The following is a 22,707-nucleotide window of genomic DNA, read 5'->3' as shown; positions in this document are numbered from 1 at the left end:
TATGAACTAAGTCTCCAAGGTATGTGATCTCTCACTTAGAGGCAGGAGATTAAAAAATATTAATTTCATTCTTAACATTCCTCTTAAATTACAGTTAAATGTGTCCATTATTTCTTAAAAAAAAACAAAACTTTCCTCCACAAATTTTAAAGCAAGTAGGCTTTTCAAGGTTACATCTGGAAATATATCAAATGTTTGCTTCTCAAATGACCTATTTTATATCAGCTTCTCAGTCAGTGAGTAAATTCTCAGGGTAATACTCAACAAAAAGTTTAACTATAAGCCGGGTGTGGTGCCGCAAATTTGTAATCTCAGCATTAGGCTGAGACAGGAGGATCCCGGTTTGAGGACAGCCTCAGCTACTTAGTGAGGTCCTTTGTAACTTGGTGAGATCCTGTTTCAAACTAAAAAGAGTAAAAAATAGGGCTGGGGTGTAGCTCGAAGGTAGAATGTCCCTGGGTTCCATCCCCAGTACCACAAAAAAAGAAAAAAGAAAAAAGAAAAAGAAAGAAAGATTAACAATGCTTTGTTTTATTTATTGATTTATTTCTTTAGTGGTGCTGGGGATAAAACCTAGGGCCTTCCTTGCACATACCAGGAAAGTGTCCTACCATTGAACTACTCCCAAAGCCCTACTTTATTTTTTAAATTTTATTTTTATTTATTTTTGTGTGGTACTAAGGATTGAACCCAGGAGCAGTCTACCTCTGGGCTACACCCCTCTTTATAAAAAAAATTCAAAACAGGGCCTCACCAGGTTGCAGAGGGTCTTGCCAAGTTGCTGAGGCTGCCCTTGAACCTGTGATCCTCCTGTCTTAGCCTCCCAATTAATATGATTACAGGCAGACATCACCACACCTGGCTCCAGCCCTGTCTTATTTTTAAGTAGTAGAAAATAAGTAGAGACTGCATATTTAGTAACATGAAAAGTAAATACCTTCACTATGAGAACAAATCTTAATACTGAAAGATTCTGAAAAAAATAGGTATTTCAGTAAATTAAACCTAAATTAAACATTTATTACTAATTTTTAAATTAAAACACAACTTTTTTTTTTTTTTTTTTTTAGTGGTACTGGGGTTCCTGGAAACCCTTCTACACTCCCAGACCTACTTATATATATTTTTGGAAACAGGGTCTCTTAAGCCAGCCCGGCTGGCTTCGAACCTGCGCAATCCTCCTGTCTCCGCCTCCCAAGCGCGGGGATTACAAGCGTGCACCACCACGCTCAGCAAAACGCAACTTTTACTGCTCCAGAAAATACAATCAAACTAATAGCTTAATGAAGAGTCTGAACTGTAACTTCTGATATTTTAGCAATCTCAGGCTTGTTCTTTGGTTTTATTTTTTAGTTTATAAAAATATCACTAAATACAACAAAAACCCGAACTGAAAGTAGAACAAAAGTAGACTTTTAAATGGAAACTTGGTACAGAGCTCACGTCTACACGGCAGCTCCCCACTCGGTCAGCCCTGGGGAGACAGAGAGCTCATGTCTACACTGCAGCTCCTGCTTGGTCAGCCCTGGGGAGGCACAGTGCTCAGGTCTACACTGCAGCTCCTACTCGGTCAGCCCTGGGGAGGCACAGAGCTCACGTCTACACTGCAGCTCCCCGCTCGGTCAGCCCTGGGGAGACAGAGAGCTCACGTCTACACTGCAGCTCCCTGCTCGGTCAGCCCTGGGGAGGCACAGAGCTCGGGTCTACACTGCAGCTCCCGGCTCGGTCAGCCCTGGGGAGGCACTCAGTTCTGTCACTGTCATCAGACTTCTTTTATGTTGTAATAATTAGAAGCACTTTTCCATGCCTGAGACATCAGGAATATGAATAATGGCTTCTGGCTTAGCTTTGAGGCTTTCCTAAAATAAATTAGGTACGTACTCAGCCAAATGTTTTATTTCCACATCCTTACTTTTTAATGGTTTTCTGAAGCATCTCAGCATACAAACCAAAACACTAGTGAAATATTTTTAAAGTTCTGTTCTGTCACTTGGGGAATTTCTTAAAATATGGTAACAGAATAAACCAGTACCAATGGTTAGAATGCAGCTTAAACAATGAGCCTTTAAAATATGCGAAATATTTAACTCCTGGGAGTTTTATCTTAGGAAATAAGATCAGAATCAGAGAGATCATTATATGCAAAGATATATATCATGGTATGATTTACCCTGGAAAAACAAAACTTACTTTAAATGTTCAACAGCAGCAAAGGGGTTAAGTAAATTATTATAGGTATGCCTGATAGAATAACACATAGCCATTAAAAACTATGTTTACAATAACATGAAAATGCCAATATTATTTTAAGTGAAAAAGTGGGATTTGAATATAATTTATAAAGCATAACAGAGAGTGGAATGAATTATTCATAAATGTTAAGAGTGATTATTTAGTCTTTTTTTCCTTCTTTTTTGGGGCACAGGGTTCAAGTTTTATGCTAATTATAATGTACAAATAGGAAAAAAAACCCCATAAAGATAAGCGTGGTGGCGCATACCAATAGTTCCAGCTACTGGGAGTTTGAGCGGGGAGGATCACATGAGTCCAGGAGTTAGAGACGGGTTTGGGCAACACAATGAGACCTACCTGCCTCAAAATCAAAACAAACTACAACAACCCCATAAGCTGGGCATGGTGTCACAGGCCTGAAATCCCAGTACTTGGGAGGCTGAGACGACAGGACTAAAGGTTGGAGGACAGCCTCAACAATGAAGCAAGACTATCAGTAACCTAGCAAGACCCTATTTCAAAAACAAGAAATAGGGCTAGGGGTGTAGCTTGGAGGTAGAATGCCCCTGGGTTAAATTTCCAATATCACAAAGCAAACAAAAAACCTCATAATACTCGAATAGTTCCATTTCTTCTATTAAATACCTGATAGATTTCATTTGAGCTGCAATTTTCATTTTCTTTGATATTTAGTAATTGAAATATTGATTGCTCTACTAATAGAGGATTTTTTTCAGCTTTCTCATATGATTAATATTTTATAAGAGATGTTTTGAGAAATACAAAAATAAGATATGGAAAAGCCAGGTGTGGTGGTGCATGCTTGTAATCCCAGTACTTGGGAGGATGAGACAGGAGGATCGCTGGTTCGCAACCAGTCTCAGCTACTTAGTGAGACCCCTTGCAACTTAGATAAGACCCTGTTTCTAAATAAAGAATAAAAAATAGGACGGGGGGGGGGTTGCTCAGAGGTAGAATGTCCCTTAGTTCAATCCCCAGTACTGAAAAAAAAAAAAAAAAAAAGGTATGGTGATAACCAGTCACATGAATAGCATATTTCTATAGAACAGAAATAACATTAATTATAAAAATTATAAGATTCAGTCTTTTACAGGAACTTATATAAGCAGTACTTGGCACAGCCTTCCTTAAATAAATAACTGAAAGCAACCATTAGCAATCTATTTTAGGAAATAATTTTTTGATATTAAAAAATCAATGTTATGTTTTAAGAAGGCAGAGAAGCTATAAATCTCAATCAAGTAAACTGGGGGGAAATTTCTTCTTTAATGTACCATCAAGGCACACTTTAGTGCTATTCTGACTCAGCCAAGGTTTGGCCTCCACAGGAATCATTTGGAAAGCTGCTTCCCATGAAATCATGGAGTGTTTCCAGAGAGTTACTCCAGTGTTCTGCCTGCTCTGCATTTTCCCCTCAATGAAATAGGACAATTAATAAACTCTGGTTGCAGTACAGAGCCCAAGTTCCAGCAGCAGCAATATTATCTTTGGATCTGGATTGAGGGACACGAGTTATTCAAACACGGTCCTGCTCTCAGAAAGTTGGCCACTTGGAATGCACAATTATTATTCTGAGATTCTTTTCTTTCTTGTGTCTTCCATCATTTTCCTCTCAACTTTTCTCTTACAGTACCCACCCATGCAGGCCACTCAACATTTTGAATGTTCATTATGCAATTTTATGGCCATTTTTTTAACATGTATTTAAATGTCAGTGTGCCATCAGAAGTGGTGAGATATTAAAGGCCTCTACGTAGTCAAAGAAAACGGAATGCTAGAACACTAGGAATATTTAAGTACAACAAAGGTTGGTAGCCTGCTTGCATAGAGAGGGTTATAGGATCCCGATATTCAACTTTTAAACTCAGCCTATAGATAAAAACAAGAACAACTTAAAAATGATTACAAAACACAAAGTAAGCTGGGCCAGGTGGTGCACCCCTATAGTACCAGTACTTGCGAGGCTGAGACAGGAGGATCGCAGGTTCGAGGCCAGCCTCAGCAACCTAGTGAGACTCTGTTTTCAAATAAAAAATAAAATTGGGGTGGGGTATAACTAAGAGGTAGCAAAACACAAATACTGTCAACTTTGACAATGTAAGGGGAGAACAGACTATGGGGAGTAGGGAGAGAATGAGTGAAAAAAGGATGGGAATGCTGGTGTCACTAAGGCAGAGAACCAAAAGCTACAACTTAAAGTAGATGGGACAAAAAGAAAAGAGTATGGACATTATGTAGAGTTATGAAATAATCAATGAATGAACTGTTGAATAGAAACTAATGAAACTAGGAGAGAAATTAGTACAGCTGAGCTAAGACCTCACCTTTCCCAAAGAGTTGGCAGAACCCCCCCCCCTTTTGTTTTTGGTACCAGGAATTGAACCCAGGGGCATACCACCTCTGAGCTACCACCTCTGAGATCTACCTCAGCATCATCATCATCATTATTATTATTATTATTATTATTATTATTATTTTACTTTTTATTTTGAAACAGAGTCTCCCTAAATTGTGGAGGACCTCCCCAAGTAGCTGAGGCTGGCTGTGAATTGTGATCCTCCTGTCTCGGCCTCAACAGATAATCTCTTAAATCAATACATAACAGAAGAAAATTATCATTTAGACTTGGAAGGACCAAAAAGTATTTCTAATAATATAAGTAACAACCACCAAAAGAATCAACAACAGAAACTTTTAAAATATTGTCAACTCTGGGAGCATAACTAGAGGTGGGAATGAATGAGTGCTAGGAACTCACCACTCCCAGTCCTTATATAAGTGTGTGTGTGTGTGTGTGTGTGTGTGTGTGTGTAAGTGTAAAACCTGATAAATGTAAAAGAAAGTAAAAAATAAAAATTTTAACCCTGAAGGGACTCATACCCATCCTTTCCTACAGCCCAGTATGAAGTTTAGCTTTTTTCAAGGAAGCACTTACCGCAGTATCAAGACAAAAACTATGAAGGGATCCCTGCATGAGGCCAGCATCACACCATCTAGCCTGGGCTTCTCAGCCTGCACTACTCCTTGTCCTGTATGCAGCTTAGCAGAACCCCAACCTTTACCCACTAGATGCCAATAGCACCTACCTCTCCCTACCCGTCCCTACCATAGCACAACCAGAAATGTCTCCATTCTGCCAAATGTCTGGGAGAGAAAAACCCAGCTGAGAATCACTCAGTAATAAAAAGTATGAGAAAAGAACACGAATCCAGTGAAGATGGAGCCAAATAACTAGTCCAGTTAATTGGCTGTGGGTTTACTGAACTATGCTCACTAATTAAAAAAAAAGATGAAAATACAGTTTGGACAGCTGACTTACCTCTCCAAATGACAAGTCCCTTTCCAGAATGAGTTATGATTTGGGAAACAGGAATCTACTGTCTTTCAGTTGGTTCTAGTTTTTGTGTGCCTCTCAAAGTGAGAGGTGAATGGAATTCATAACCTAACACAATCCATAGCCTTTATAATATACCCAGACAAATGCTGGGCAGAGCAAAACGAAACAAAAACAAGCAAACACAAACACACCAGCTGTCAGCTTTAGTTATTTATTTTTTAACTGGGGATTAAATCTAGGGGCACTCTACCACTGAGCTACACCCCCATTTTTTTTAACTTTTTTTTGAGATAGAGACTCACTAGGTTGTCAAACCTGGCCTTGAACTTGTGATCCTCCTGACTTAGCCTCCTGAGTTACAGGGATTGCAGGCATGCTCCAACATACCTGCAAAAATGCTCTCAGCTCTTTTAAGAAATAGTATGTCAGGTCAGGCCTGGTGGTGCACACTTATAATATAGTGTTTGGGAGGGTGAAACAGAAGGACTGCTGTTTAAGGACAACTTTAGCAACTTGGTGAAACCTTCAGCAACTTAGCAAGACCCTGTTTCAAATAAATCTAAAAAGGTCTGAGGTTGTAGCTCAGAGGCAAAATGCCTTTGGAGTCAATCCCAAATACCACAGAAAAAGAAAGAAATTGTATGTCAGCATCCAACTTGTCATGTAGATATTGAACGTTCTATTTTATAAACTATATAAGGAGTTTTCAAATGTAATTTTGACTATACATACGTGGTGTGTGTGTGTGTGTGTGTGTGTGTGTAGTGCTGGATATTGAACCCAGGGACATTCTACCTCCGAGCTACAGTCCCAGCCCAATTTTTTTTTTTTAAACAGGGTCTCACTAGGTTGATGAATATCACTACTTGCTGAGGCTGTCCTCGAACACCTGTGATCCTCCTATTCAGCCTCTGAAGTACAGGGATTACAGGCACCACCAAGCCTAGCTCTATACGTACTTTTTACCTTGCACGTTAATTTCTGAATTTTTAAAATGTATCTCTCTGTAGTTCATAGAATATCCATCTACTTATCATCCACGTATTCAAGTTTTATAAAATGTCCTCTGTGTGTCATGTGGTAAATGCTGTGGAAACAACAGCTAATGATTTGAATATGAACTAAAACTTCTAGGAATATAATTCCCATGTAAAGGCAGTCAACTCTTAACTTGTTTTTGTTTCTCTCTTATTGCTATGGCATTGTATTACATACAAGTAGTACATTTGGTTTCCATGGCTGCTGTAACAAATTACCAAATTGGAGGCTTAAAACAACTCACATGAATTCTCCCTCAGTCACAGTTCTGGAGGCCAGAAGTCCCGCATCGGCTCAGTGAGGCGCTGGGAGGGCGCGCTCCCCAAAGGCTCTGGCGAGGACCCACTCCCTGCCTCCTCTGGCTCTGGCAGCTGCCGGTGGGCCCTGATTTGTGGCCACACTGCCTTTTCTTTGGTCTGTGGTCTTCCCTCCATGACACATGTGACTGAATTTAGAGGCCACCAAGACAATCTCCCTGTATCAACATCCTTAGTCATATCTGCAAAGTCCTTGTTTGCTCTAAAAGGCAACATTCACAGGTTCCAGGGATTAGAATGTAGCTGTCTTTTGGAGGGCCCATTATTCAACCTACCACAAGTAGTTTATAATACCTACTGAAATTTCATTTCAGATAGTAAAAGGGGCACTTAGAATTTTTTTAAATAAAAAAGGGTGTTATGAATCAATGCTACATTGCTTTAAAAAAAAAAAACAAGTTGGACACAGTGCCTCACACCTCCCCAGCTTCTCAGAAAGCTAAGGCAAAGAGATGGCGTAATGTAGGAGTCTATCTCAAAACAGAACACAAAAAGAAAGAAAAAAAATAGAGATCTTAAAAAGTCCCCCTCAGCTGGGTGTGGTGGCGTACACTTGTTATTCCAACTTTTGGGAGGCTGAGACAGGAAGATTCATGGCCAGCCTCAGCTACTTAGGCCCTTTGGAACTGAGACCCTGTTCCAAAAAATAAAGAATAAAGAATAAAAAATAAAGCTGGGGGTGTAGCACAGAGGTAGAATGCCCCTGAGTTCCATCTCTAGTACTGCAAAAATCCCCCTCACTCTTTATTTCTTTATTATTACTAGAAAAGGTACTGGGGATTCAATCCAGAGGCATTCTACCTCCAAACTACACCCCTGCCCAATTTTATCTTCTATTTGGAAACAGGCTCTCACTAGGTTGCTGAGAGCCTTTCTAAGTTGCCGAGGCTGGCTTTGAACCTGTGATCCTTTTGTCTCAGCCTCCCAAGTACTAGGATTACAAGCATTGCACCACCATGCCCAAGTTATTTTAATCTTATTTAGGAAAAGGAAGATAGGAGTCTGTGTTCTCTTTCTCAGAGAAAAAGACTTCTGCTATGGACTCTAGGAAGGGCCAAAATCCTCACTGGAAGCAACAAGTGGTGGATTCCAACACCTACCTTAACACTTCAACAACCTCAGTGGCCTCTTGTGGCCTCAGCAGACACCCCGCTCTTCTGGATCAGAGACTTGTCTGCCTCTTTATACCTTATGCACGAATCATAGTAAACTATTTTTGTTCCCTTAAATACTGTATGAAGGATCTATCTCTGTACTTTTGCACATGCTGGAATATTCTCTCTTGCTTTTCCTCCTAGAAAAATTCCTTTTCAGCTTGGCCCTCTAGGAAAATTTCCTGACACCCCTCCCCCCATCTACCTGTTATGGTTTAGATCTGGAGTGTCTTCCTAAAGGTCCAAGCATTGAAAGGAGGGTCCCCAAAGCAGCAGGTTCCAGAGGTGGGGCTTTTAGGCAATGGCTATCTAGATCATGACGGCTCTGACCTCATTAGTGGATCAATTTGTTGATGGCTGTTAGGGTTTGTATTTTAAATGTCCCCCTACAGAAAGAGAAACTCTTTTATACTGTTGGTGGGAGTGCAAACTAGTTCAGCCGCTATGGAGATCAGTGTGGAGATTCCTTAGAAAACTGGGAATAGATACACCTTAGGATCCAGCTCTACCACTCCTGGGTATTTTTCCAAAGGGGAAAATCAGAGAACTACAGTAACATATGCATACCTATGTTCATAGCAGCACAGTTTGTAAGAGCCAAAATATGGAACCAATCTAGGTCTCCATCAACAGATGAATGGATTGCAAAATTATGGGAAATACACACAATGGAATTCTATTCAGCTATAAAGAACAAAACCATGCCATTCGGAAGAGGATGGAACGATCTGGAGAATATTAAGTGAGATCAGCCAAGCACAGAAAGAGAAGGGACATATGTTTTCTCTAATATGCCAAACTAGGGAGCATTGGATTGGGGATACCAGAGGGACTCCAGATAATGGAGGGGAAATCTCAGCAAAGCTAGAATGAAAGGATAGGAGAGAAAGAAGGCTGAGGTTAATGGGGGAGCTACATCCGAATATGTGTAAAAGTATGACTATAGCATGGTTAACCTGGACACACATTGTTGGGAATGGGGAAGGGGAATGGGGGGGGCACCAAGCACAGTCTAAATGTATACCATTTTCAATATGTTCCACATATAAATAAATAAGCAAAATGTCCCCCTACATGGTAAACTTCATGTTGTCAATGCAGCCAGGTTGAGAATGGCTGGAAGAGATGGGTCCTTGGGGCCACAGCCTTGGGGACGGTTTCTGTCCTTGGATATTCATATTCTCCTCTCTCTCTTTCTTCTGGATGCCAGGAGGTGGGAGTAGCTTTTCCTCCTCTGCCATGTCCTACAGCTTTGCCATGGAGCTGTTTCTGCACTGGAGCTGACCATCCATGGACTACAAACCCTTTGAAACCTCCAAAAGTGTAAGCCAATATGCATTTCTTTCTCTAACTTGTGCTTCTCAGGTATTCTGGTCACCACAATAAAAAAGCTGACTTAAGCAGTGGCTAAATAGATTACTGGGGGCAGGACCTAGTTGGAAGAATAGGTCACTGGGGGTGTGCCCTGGAACAATGTATCTCCCCTCCAGTCCCTTCTCCTCTTTCTCGCTCACTCTTTGCTCCTGGCTGTCATGAGCTAAGCAGCTTTCTTCCATCACAATGTTTCTGTCTTGGAGCCAGCTGGCCATGGACTGAATCTTCTGAAACCATGAGCCATAAACCTTCCCTCCTCTAGGTTGTTCCTGTCAGGTATTTTGATCACATTGATGCAGAGCTGAGTAACACCCTCCGGCACAGACAGAGAAAATCATCCCTTTTCTAAGTTTTCACCATACTTTGCACACAGTTGTTACAATTAGCACACAACATTATAAATTATTTGTTTGTGTATTTGTCTCTCCTGTTGTATTGTGAACTATTTCAGAGAAGAAACTGGTTCTTACTTATCTCTATATGCCTAACAGATAAAAGAATATTAAATAAGTGAATAAACCTCTATCCTATGCTTTAGTTCTAAGACCCGTCTACTTACATACACTTGCAAGTCCACATATCCTAAACTGAATTTGTTTTTATTTTTATTTATTTATATTTTTATTGGTGAACTGCAGTCTTACATCTTAATGCAGTACAAGATGGTAGAGGCATACATGCACTAAAATTTTTATTTTGAGCCACCTTCTACCTACTGTGTTCCTACCTCCATAAATGACACTATCATTAACCCAGTGGCCCAAGCTAGAAATCTGAGAGACATATAGACATCTCCTTTTCCCTTAATTTCCTCATTCACTCAGATATTAGGTCCCCTGAGTTTTAACTCCTCCACATTTTTTCACCTATTTATTTATTTTATTCACCCCTGTTACTAACTTGAGTCAACTCCTACTTTATTCTGAGATTTTTGTAATAGCCAAGCCAAATTAACTATTCAAGTTAAAGTATTCAGGCATTGCTAGTGTAAGTAGAGCTAGACTGACAAAGGAGAAAGAAATTCCCCTCAGGTAGAAGAATTCATAAAGGGTTTCCATCCTGAACACAGTCCTGAGAACAAGCATGAAGTGAAGAAAGGACTGTGGCTTTATGAAGAGAACTATTCCAATCTGCAGGTAGTGCTTAGATCTACTGTTCAGTTGATATCCTGGGAATTTCCCTTACTTCTCTATTATTCTAGATTCTGTTTCTTTGTTACTCCCTAACTTTGACAAAGGAAATCCTCTCTTGCTTGATAAGTCTGCAAAGAAAATAATATTTTAAAACCTAGCATATATGAAATTGTCATTTAAACTTTACACTTAAGATAATTTGGCTGGGTATAGAATTCTTTTTTGCATTTATTTATTTATTTATTTATTTATTTATTTATTTATTTATTTTCAGTACTGGGATAGAACCCAGGGGCATTCTACCTCCAAACTACACCCCAGCCCTATGTCTGCAAACCGCAATCCTACTGTCTCAGCCTCCCAAATACTGGGATTACAAGGATGTGCCACCATGCCTGGCTGGTTATAAAATTCTATATTCAAATAATTTTCCCCAAGAATTTAAAAAGTAATGTTTCATAATTTTCTACTTTACACTATTGGTCCTACCTCTGTGATTCTGGTTCTTGATTTTTTTTTTATATAGGGATTTTTTTTAGTTGTTTTTCTGTAAACTTTTAAGGTACTCTCTTTAAAGCTATATTTCTAAAAACTCACAATATATTTTTGTATGGAATATCCTAAGTGGAAGTATTTTTTGATTTTTCAGGGGATTTATGGTTGGTATACAGAAAAGCTTCTGATTTTTTATGATTGATTTTGTATCCAGACACTTGGCTGAATTTGCTGATAAGTTCTACAGGCCTTTTGGTTGAGTTTGTTGGGTTTTCTAAGTATAGTACCATGTCATCTGCAAATAGTGAAAGTTTCAGTTCTTCTTTTCCTATTTGTACTCCTTTGATTTCCTTTTCTTGCCTTATTTCTCTGGCTAGAGTCTCAAATACTGTATTGAAAAGTGGTGATAATGGACATCCTTGTCTTGTTCCTGTTTTTAGGGGGAATTCTTGCAGTTTTCCCCCATTTAATATGTTGGCTGTGGGCCTGTTGTAGATTGCCTTTATGATGTTAAGGTATGTTTCTTTTATTCTGATTCTCTACAGTGCTTTTAGCATATATGGATGTTGGATTTTGTCAAATGCTTTTTCAGCATCTATTGAAATGATCATGTGATTTTTGTCTTTGGTTCTGTTTATGTGATGAATTACATGGATTGATTTTTGTATGTTGAACCAGCCTTGCATCCCTGGGATGAACCACACTTGGTCATGGTATATGATTTTCTTGGTGTGGTTTTGAATGAATGTTGCTAGTATTTTGCTTAGCAGTTTTGCATCCAAGTTCATCGTAATACAGGCCTGTAGTATGAATCATTTTATAATTAATATATCAGATACTAGGAAGAAACTTTTTAGATGAAAACCAATTATCTTCAGTTACAATCCATAATTCCCAAAGCCAGAGATACTACCCTGAGATGGGGAGGGCACTGGAATAATACAATGGGGTGGTAGCAGACTCAAGCGCAACTGGGGAACACTGAATAAAAATAAGGGGGCAGCAGAAGTGTGCAAGTGGTACTGAGTAATTTTTTTCCCTAAAGAGAAGGTGATAAGTCAATAAGTTTGAGAAGCTATGAGTTACATCAACCTTTTATTATTATTATTCTGATGATAATTTTCTACCATCCTATTTAACTAATTTCTCTTTATAAAATTTCTATTATTTTCATGTCAGATCTCTGGAACTCATCTTCTAATTTTTTAAATCTTTTGTCTCTCATTTTCAAACTCTTCCCCTAGTTTATTTCTTCCAACCCTTTTATTTCTTCCAACCCTAACTCTTCCAACTCAACTACTAAGTAAATTTTAATTTTGTTTTTGACTTGTCGAGGTTTTTTCTGAATAGATTATTTTAATAATTTCTTGTTCTTGGTTCAAAGATGCATCACCTTCTTTTAGTTCTCTGAAGCTAATAAATATAAATCTTGCCAGGCATGGTGGTACATGCCTATAATCCCAGTACTTGAGAGGTTGAGGAGGACTACAGTTTTGAGGACAGCCTCAGAAACACAGTGAGACTCTTGGCAATCTAGCAAGACCCTGTTTAAAAATAAATAAATAAATAAATAAATAAATAAATAAAATGGCTGGGGTCTAGCTTGGAGATAGAATGCCCCTGGGTTCAATCTCCAGTATTCCTTACCCCCCAAAACAAAATCCCTGTCTCTTCATTATGTGTTTCCTTTTTTCCTCTAACTTTGTTTCTTTTCCTATTTGTGGTTTCCTTAGTAGACTGTATTTTTAGAGCATTATTAAGTTCATGGCAAACTTGAATAGAAAATACAGAGTTCCCATATACTTCCTCTCCCAACACATACATAGCCTCCTACACTATCAACCTCCTGTACCAGAGTGGTGCATTTGTTAGAAATGATGAACCTTCTCTGATATGGTAACATCACACAAAGTTCATGGTTCACATTAGGGCTCACTTTCGGTACTGTACATTCCATGGGTCTTGAAAATGCACAATGACATATATCCACTACTATGTCATACAGAGTCATTTTACTACCCCCAGAGCCCTCTGTGCTCTGCCTATCCATCCCTCCTAACTTCTGCTCACCACTGGCTTTTTTACTGTATTCAATTTTTCCTTTTCCAGAATGTCATATAGTTGAAACCACATAGTATGTAGCCTTTTCTGGTTGGTTTCTTCTTTTTCTTAACTGACTATATTTGAGGTGAAAACAATGTTTTGATGTGCATATGTAGTAAAATAATTAAAATAGTCAATAAAATTAACATATTCATCCTTTTACATAGTTATCTTTTCTTCATTTCTTTTTTCCTTCCTTTTTTTTTTTTTGTGGTATGAGCACCTAAAATCTACTCTCTTGGCAAATCTCCAGTAAACAATACAGCATTACTATAGTCAACATGTTGTACATTAGGTCTTTAGATTTATTCATCTGATTAATTTCGTACACTTTGATCAACAGCTCCCATCCCTTCCTCACTCCTCCAGTTCCCCGGTAAACTCTGTCCTCTTCTCTGTTTCTCTATAATTCATTTAGATACCACAGAATTTTTCTTCTGTGCCTGGCTTATTTCACTTTGCATAATGTCTTCCAGGTCCATCCATATTGTCACAAATGGCAAGGTCTCTTCTTTTAAGGTTGAATATCATTCCACTGTCCTATTCATACGTAATATAATTTCCCTACTCCTTCATTTACTGACAGACACTTAGTTGTTTTCTATAATTTGACTATTCTAAACAAAGGCTGCAATAAACATGAGAGCACAGATTATGTCTACAAGGTTCTGACTGCGCTTCCTTTGGGAGGAATCCAGTGTCACCTGGCTTCTTTCAGTTCCTAGTTTGCACTGAACATTCCTACATGCCTTTTCATGAGGCTTCATTTGATGCTTCACTTCTTTATAGTGCTGAATAATATTCTCTTGTACCAACATATCAGTTTGTTTATCCTACTAAAGGAAATTTTGGTTGCTTCCAAATTTTGGCAATTGTGAATAAATCTGTTACAAATATCCATGCACAAGATTTTAATAGACATAAGTCTTGAACTTGTTTAGGTATACACCAAGAGAAACAATACTGCTGGGTCATAGGGTAAGAGTATGTTTATTTACTTATTTATTCAGTGGAATCCCTGATTCCACTGGGGGTGGAATCAGGGATTTTCTACCTCCAGGCTACACTCCTAGACCTATTTTATGTTTTATTTGGAAACTGGGTCTAAGTTGCTGAGAGCCTCACTCAGTAGCTGAGGCTGGCTTTGAACCTGTGCAATCCTCCTGTCTCAGCCTCCCAAGCGCTGGGATTACAAGCATGTGCCACCACGCCCAGCGTAAGAGTATGTTCAACTTGACACACACACACACACAAAAGCAAAAACCTGCCAAAGTGTATTTCAAAGTGGCTACACACTTTGCCTGAAGCAGTGAAGGGGAGTCCTGGTCTCACACCCTCCCCAGCATTTGGTACTGTTGCTGCTCAGGATTTTAACCATTCTAACAGGTGCAAAGTGGGATCTCATTACCATTTTTTGGTGGTTGTTTTAGTATATATGTATCTTTCATATTCAAGGTCTTTCTGAAATGTTTGTCATATATGGCTATCTCTTGACATAAGCATGAGGCACTAAAAGGCTGAACGAAGCTCTGTGCACAGACAAGGCTTCGTGAGAAGGAGTTTTGACTGTCTGATGATCAGGCGGGGGAATTAGAGTCTTTAATGGAGAGCCCTCCACTGTTTGTGGCTGTAGGTCCTCTTTTATGGTTGGGAGAAATTCTGTGCAAAATTCTCCTCTAATCCCTTCGGTGAGAGCAGAGGACTCAGTGCCAGCATTCTCAAAACTCTGGTGGGATAGACAGTGCTATCTAACAAAAGCCTGGCTTTTAAGAGTGAGGCCCACTGCCACTGTTAATGACGACATTCTCCAGACCCCCTGGCAATGGTCGAGCTGCATGAAGTAGGAGGAGTCTTAAGTGCAGCTCAGCTGGAGGCACCTCCTTCTCTTTCCTGCTGTCTAGAATGTGGGTGTGATGGCTGCATCCAGAAGCAATCTTGGACCTCACAAAGGGGAAGACAGCCCTAAAGGTGGAACAGAAAGGTAGATTCCTGTATACTTGATGACAGTGTGGATCAAACACATCAGTTTCTTACCACCTACCTATAAATAGCTTTTTGTGAAAGAGAAATAAAGTTTTAGCTAGGTATGGTGGCACATTCCTGCAATCCCAGTTCGTGGGAGACTGAAACAGGAGAATCACAGGTTCGAGGCCAGCCTCAGCAACTCAACAAGGCCCTCTGCAACTGAGTGAGAGCCTGTTTACCAAAATAAAAAAATAAAACAGAGCCAGGGGTGTAGCACAGAGGTAGAATGCTCCTGGGTTCAATCCTCAGTAATACACACACACACACACACACACACACACACACACACACACACTAAATTAAGTTTTATCTTGTTTAAATCACTATTCTCAGGATCTCGATTATAGCCAAGTACTATAACTGAGAAAAATTAGTGATAATACCAACAGACATGTTGAAAATTTACTTTTTGGTAGGCATTTTGGGTACTAATAATTGCTATAAGGGAAAATTAGACTGAGTGTTTAGGGCGGGCTGGTTGCAATTTTAAAAACTTTTAAAATAAATTCTTTACCTAACAAGGACTCATGAGGAAGATAAAATTTGTTAAAGGCTTAAAAGTAGTAAGGGAGCAAACCATGTGAAAATACTGGATAAAAACTGTACAGGCAGAGAACACAGGAAGGACAAAGGTACGGGCTGGGGGGCAGGAGACCACCCACCTGAGCGAGGAACACTGAGCGCAATTCTAGAGCCCGGCCGCGAGGGTCTGGATCCGGCTCTCCATTTCCTGACTGGGTGACACTCAGCAAGTTACTTCAACCTCTCTGTGTCTCAAGTTCCTCATTTTGAAAGTACGAATAATACTGGTACTTACCCCATAGTACTGTTACAAGGACCAAGTAAATTAATATTTGTAAAGACCTTAAAATGATGCCTAGCACATGTCATATGCTATAAAAGTGTGTGTTACATAAAATACAAGAAAATAGAGCTGGATGTGGCGGTGCATGTCTGTAATACCAGTACTTGGGAGTCTGAGACAGGAGGATCGCAGGTTCAAGGACAGCCTCAGCAAGTAGTGAGACTCTCATCAACCTAGGGAAATGCTGTTACCAAATAAAAATCAAAATCAGGCTGGGGGTGTAGCTGGAAGGTAGAATGCCTCTGGGTTCAATTCCCTAACACACACACACACACACACACACACACACACACACACACAGGAGTGTGATTGAAAGAGGGAGGAGAGAGTACTAGATGATAAATTAGAGATAAAAAGTAGATGAGGTTAGAAGGCATTATTATAAGAATTTAAGATTTATTTTGAGTGAAAGGGGAAGTCAATGGAGGATTGTGAGCAAAGGAGTGATACAATCTAACTTTTATGACTAGGAACATTATGATTGTCTCAGTAAAAAGAGAATGTAGGGAACAAGAATGGAAATAAGGCAAATGGTGACTACTGATGCTAGCTTGAAGTTGGGTGGTGTCTGCAGGTAAGAAGTTGTCAGATTATGGATTTCTTAAAGGGAGAACAGGATGCCATACATTAAGCACAGAGAAGAGAGAAAAAAAGAGGAGTCTAGAATAACTCCAAGATCTGTGCCCTATACCACTAGAAAGAAGACATTATCGTTGACTTGGATGGGAAGGGTACAAAGTGTAGATCTGTAGTATGAAGGTGGAGAGCTTGATAACTCTGAGATATATAATAGACACACAAGTGGGGATGTTGTTGAGACAGCTGGATGTGAGACTAATGTCAAAGGGAAGTTCCATCCTAGGGATATAAATTTTAGAGCCATCAAGAGCAAATTTTAGAGCCAAATGTGGGTTGAAAAGAAGAGATTGGAGAAATAGTTCCAGGGGTACATCAGTGTTTAGAGACAAAGAGATAAAAGAGGACTCAGTAGAAGAAAAGGAGTGTTCAGAGCAACAAGAAATAAAGCACAAGCCAGGCTTGTAATCCTCAGTACTTGGGAGGCTAAGAGAGGAGGATTCCAGGTTCGCAGCCAGCCTCAGCTACTTAGTGAGGTCCTCAGCAACTTAGTAAGACCCTGTTTCAAAAATAAAGAATAAAAAAAAAAATAGGGCTAGGGATGTTGCTCAGAAGTAGAACGCCCTTGGGTTCAATCCAGTACCACTTTATTTTATTTTATTTTATTTATTTATTTTTTTGTTGTGGTACTGGGGTTCCTGGAAGCCCTCCTACCTCTGGGCTACACTCCCAGACCCATTTTTACATTTTTATTTGGAAACAGGGTCTCCTAAGCCAGCGCACGCGGCTGGCTTCGAACCTGCGTGATCCTCCTGTCTCTGCCTCCCAAGGGCGGGGATTACAAGCGTGCCCCACCACGCCCAGCCAGTACCACTTAAAAAAACAAAACAAAACAAAACAAAAAAAAAAAACGAAAGAAACAGTAGGAATGTGAATTGTGTTCCACAGAGGAGAGAGATACTAACTATGTTGCATGCTGACTAACCACGGGATTTAGCAGTAATTTCAGTGAGTGATGAGAGAAGCCTCACTGAGGGGGTTTCAAGTAGGAGAAGAATTGGAGACAACTGGTAGACAACTCTTGTCAGGAATTCTGCTCTGAAGGCATGAAGCACACTGAAGATATGTGGAGTCAGTAATACTTCAAGTTGAAAAAATTACAGACTATTTGTAAAGTGGTAGGAAGGAAATAGTAAAAAGGGATGGAGATGATGATAAGTAAGAAAGGGGAGAAAATATAAAAAAAGTTTGATAAAAGTAAAAAAAAAAAAAGAACCCCCACCCCCAAACAAAAGACAAAAGAAACGCAGAGGGAAGCGAGAGGCTGGAGTGATGCAGGTGAGAGAGACAGGGTGAGCGCGTGGAGGGCCGGCCTTGGTCGTGGACACAGGGGCAGGGGTGAGGCTGGGCAGGTGGTATTGGTGGCAAGGGCTCCTCAGCTCTTTAGATTGCCTCTGTTCTCTCAGGGAAACGCAAAGTCAGGATATCAGTTAAGAGTGAAATGAAGGAGAAAGTGTTACGGTCTGAGAGAAAGGAGATGACAGGAAGAGGCCCCCCGGACAGTGGGCTCAGGCCCACTGGACACTGGTGAGGTCGGCCTGCATGGCTGTCGTGTTGTTCTTTGAGAAATCTCTGTGTGTGTGTGTGTGTGTGTGTGTGTGTGTGTGTGCGTGTGTGTGTGTGTGTATGAAATAGATGGACTTACATTTACCTTGGTTGAAATTACACCAGGCAAGTATGATGATTTGAGGGAGAGCCAAGAGATTAGTAACAGCCCACGAGGCCTCAATGGGATATGAAGGAAAATAAGAATAAGAGTGCGGGGGACGGTGAGTGCAAAGACAGAAAGATCAACTCAAGTCTAGTGGGGGCGAAGAACTGTCAGAACTGGGTATTTGAGGAAATGAGTTAGAAAAATAGCAGGGCAAGATACTTGAAATAGAGATTCTGGGGAGGGAATGCCATTTTGGTAATGACAGGATCAATGGTATGACCAAGAAATAAGTAGTTGTGGTAGGTGGAGAATATAATCATTATAGTGGAAGAGGTTCGTATTAAAGTGATATAAGTGAACGTATTATAAGAAAGTGAATGTATTTTAAGAATTGGCTATGTGGCAATCCTGAAAAAAATCCAAAAGAAGTAGGAGATAAAATTTTAGCTCTTAGATAACAATGCTCATGAAATGACAGGAAATGGTCCAGGAGTCTGTAGATGATAAGATTAAAAAGGGTAGCAGGTGGTCTATACTTAGGAGATTCAAAGTTGGGTGGTTTACAAGAAGGGAGGCAGCTGAGAAGCAGACATGAGGTACAGTCATGGCACCAACCCAAGGCTGGTGTATGAGACATGTATGAGAGGAGTGGCCCTTTAAGAGGAGAAGGAAGCAGCGTCCTCAGAGGAGGTAAAGGTTTTTAGGATAAGAAAGTAAAGGGAATATTCAGAAAAGACTCAAGAGCATGCAGCTTTTTGTGTGTGTGTGTGGTGCTGGGGATTGAACCCAGGGGCATTCTACCTCCAAGCTACACCCTCAGCCCTATTTTTTATTCTTTATTTTGAAACAGGGTCTCACTAAGTTGTGAAGGGCCTCGCTAAGTAGCTGAGGTTGTCCTAGAACCTGAGATTCCCCTGTCGCAGCCTCCCAAGTACTGGGTTATAAGCGTGCACCACACACCTGGGTAAGGGCATGCAGCTTTGGCTCATGACTGATTGTAAGTTCCAGAGAGCACAGATGAGATGAAGGATTGCTGGAGCTGGAGAACAGTAGAAGATGAGCTCATAACATGGAAGGCAGCCATAATGGATGAGTCTGGGAAATGAAGGATAACTCAAGATTCTCCAAGTGACTGACATAATTGAAATAAATATTATAATATCATCAATCCAAATGGTCTCAAGGTGTATAATGGTATAACACAGTGAGTAGTGGGGGTCAGGGATAGAGAGCAGGATTTGGGCCAGAAGCACACAGAGTCCTAGAACTCTCATTCCCTCCTGATAGTGATGTGGACAAAGGCCAAACCAAAGAGGGGAGCTACGGGCTTAATCCCAGCGCATTCTACATGTTCCCACAGAAATGGCAACCAGCCAGCTGTTTTCTGAGATCATGCTGTGCATGTCACACTGCAACAGTTCAGGGTTTTGTCCCAAAGAGCACTCATAATAGGAACGAGCATTTACCAAGGACTTGGCATTTTATGTTCCTTGGTTTATTGCATCCTCATAACAACCTTGAGGAAAGTATTATCATGGCCATTTTACAGACAGCAAACTAAGGCTGGAGAGAATAAGGTACCTTCAAAAAGTCCTGCTAGGCAGGGCGTGGTGGCGCACACTTGTAATCCCCGCAGTTGGGAGGCTGAGAAGGAGGATCGCACATGTTTGAAGCCAGCCTCAGCTACTTAGTGAGGCTCTCAGCAACTTAGCGAGACCCTATTTCCAAATAAAATATAAAATAGGTCTGGGAGTATAGCCCGGAGGTAGAAAGCCTCTGGGTCCCACCCCCAGTACCACCAGAAAAAAAAAAAAAGTCCTACTAGACCCCAGCCCTATATAAAACCTAAAACAGGAGAATTTCATGCAAACAAATCTTTTACTTTTATAAAGATAAATATTTCTTTTCACCTTTTACCTTCCAGACAAATAAATGAAGACATTATTTTGTAAAGACTTAATAATAGCTCGTTATCTGACCATTGAATCCAATCTGAGCATTATAACTCCTTTATGACAGCCCAGCAAACTGAGGGAGGATATTAGCTACATTAATTTGCTAGTCTTCTATGAATATATTTTTGGGGAAAAAAGGCCTACCTCCAGAGAATTTTACAGTGATTGACGGAATTCAATCAACGGAAGACAGGTGCATCAGTATGTACGAAGAATCATGAAGAAGTTAGTTCATGAGCCCAAGCAAGCTAAAAAAATCAAGAAAAAGAAAAAAAGAAAGAGGAAGAGAGGTTTTCATTTTGTATGCCCTGGAGTTACAGAAAGAACAATAGGCAATGTCAGAATTTTAAAGTTAAATGTAGACGAACTGAAGGAAAGGGAAAAAATAGCATTATTTAGAAATCCCCATAATTTGGTTAATGAAGTTAATTTATTTAGTTTATTTAGTTAATGAAATTAACTTAACTACCTTATTCTCCCCAACTGTAGTTTGCTGTCTGTAAAATGGCCATGCATGATAATACTTTACTCTAGGTTGTTATGAGGATGCAATAAACTAAGGAATATAAAATGCCAAGTCTTTTAATAGAATTCACTAAAGAATACATTAGACTATTAAAGAAGCAAAATATCAAAATTAGAATTCCAGTTAATTTTCAGCAAGATTTACAAATACATTCATCTAAAGCTATTCAGGACGCACTCACTAACAATTGTTGCTTTCTCTTGTTTCCTAGCCTTCTCATCTGTCTTTGGAGATGCAGACACATGCATTTTCAGGCTAGCTGGCCAAAGCATTGGTTCAAGTAGTAGCCATGAACTATGAACCCCATGCTGGTTTTGCATAAGAATTACCTGGAGGACTTGTTAAGAAATAATTTCTTAAAACAAAACAAACTGTTTTTGACATATAGACAAGTTTTTGGGAAATGAACTCAAGCAGTGGTTTTATTTATTTATTTTTACAGTACTGGGGGTGGAAGAGACATTGTACCTCCAAGCTACACCCCCTGCCCAATTTTTTAGTCTTTTTATTTTTTTGAAACACAGTCTCACTGAGTTGCACAAGGGCCTTGCTAAGTAGCTGAGGCTGTCCGTGAACCATGATCCTCCCGTCTCAGCTGCAAAATGCTGGGGTTACAAGTGTGCGCCACCACGCCCGGCTACTAGCAGTGGTTTTAGAACTATGTTCTGAAGCATTTTAAAATTCTCAAAAAACACATTTTGACTTTTCTCACCTGTTTCCGCCCAGAACAATTCTATTTAAATAATTTATTTTGTGTATTTATTCTGCTTCTAAAAGTATGGATGCCACAAGACCAGAGAGAGCAAAGGAACTCTTCTGGGTAGGAATTAAACTTGTGATTTGAGTATCAAAACTGATCTGTTCTAAAGGTAAAAGAGATCAGACAGATAAAAAGATCAGGATCAATAAAATATTTGTTAATGTTAAAAGGAAAACCTTATAAAGGCAGTACTATAATATGTATACTTTTATTTATTGCAACTTTAAAGAACTTAATCATAATAAAGTTCTAAATGGAAGAACACATATACACCTAGATACTGTCTTAATTGCACACATTTTTGTCACTTCCAAAAGAACTACCATATTCTCAACTTGGAATAAAAAATACTAAATGTATCTAAATAAACACACAGCTTGCTTGTGACCTTGCTTCCTTTTTTTTTTTTTTTTTTTTTTTTTTGTAGTACTAAGGATTGAACCCAGGGATATTCTACCTCTGAGCTCTGCCACCAGCCCGATTTTTTTTTTTTTAATTTTTAATTTTGAAACAGAGTCTCACTGAGTTGCAGAGGGCCTCACCAAGTAGCTGAGGCTGGCCACGAACCTGTGATCCTCCTGTCTATGCCTCCCAAATGCTGGGATTACAAGATGTGCTACCACGCCTTACAACTCTAGTTCTCCTTTCTCTAGAGACAGTCAGAGGGCAGAGAAGGCAGTAGTGGATCTGGGAAGGGGTTCTCCTTGAGGAAACGATCACATGAGAGAACTACAATCCAAGTGAGTAGCTGCCTACTGCTTCCTCATAAGCATAAAATTTGGATGCCCTGGGCACCTTTTAGGTGCCTCCCTTAATCTACTCTAACCCAGGAAAGTACGCTGTGCTTTGTGGAGGAAGGTAGGTAAGATTTTGTTTCCTCTGCTTTTCCTGTCTCTGGGTATTCCCTGAGAGGCCCAGGTCTGTATATCCTGGCCTTCAGGAATTATCCATTTCAACCAAACTACCTGCTAATAATATATGCCTTACAGAAATCAGATTTTATATGTGTGGTGCTGGAGACAGAATCCAGGACATTGTGCATACTCAACAGTCACTCTACTACTGACTATACCCTTAGCCCC

General features: G+C 39.8%; 1 protein-coding gene across 1 annotated transcript in view; it reads right to left on the bottom strand.

Annotated features, from left to right (window-relative positions):
* Positions 1–22,707, bottom strand: part of SLC38A6 (solute carrier family 38 member 6) — a gene marked incomplete at both ends in the record, with an annotated part of 73,347 nt that overhangs the window by 42,531 nt on the left and 8,109 nt on the right. The window lies entirely within an intron of this gene.

This window comes from Muscardinus avellanarius, assembly GCF_963383645.1.
Source record: "Muscardinus avellanarius genome assembly, chromosome: 12".
NCBI lineage: Eukaryota > Metazoa > Chordata > Mammalia > Rodentia > Gliridae > Muscardinus > Muscardinus avellanarius.
This window is presented reverse-complemented; position numbering and strand designations above follow the sequence as displayed.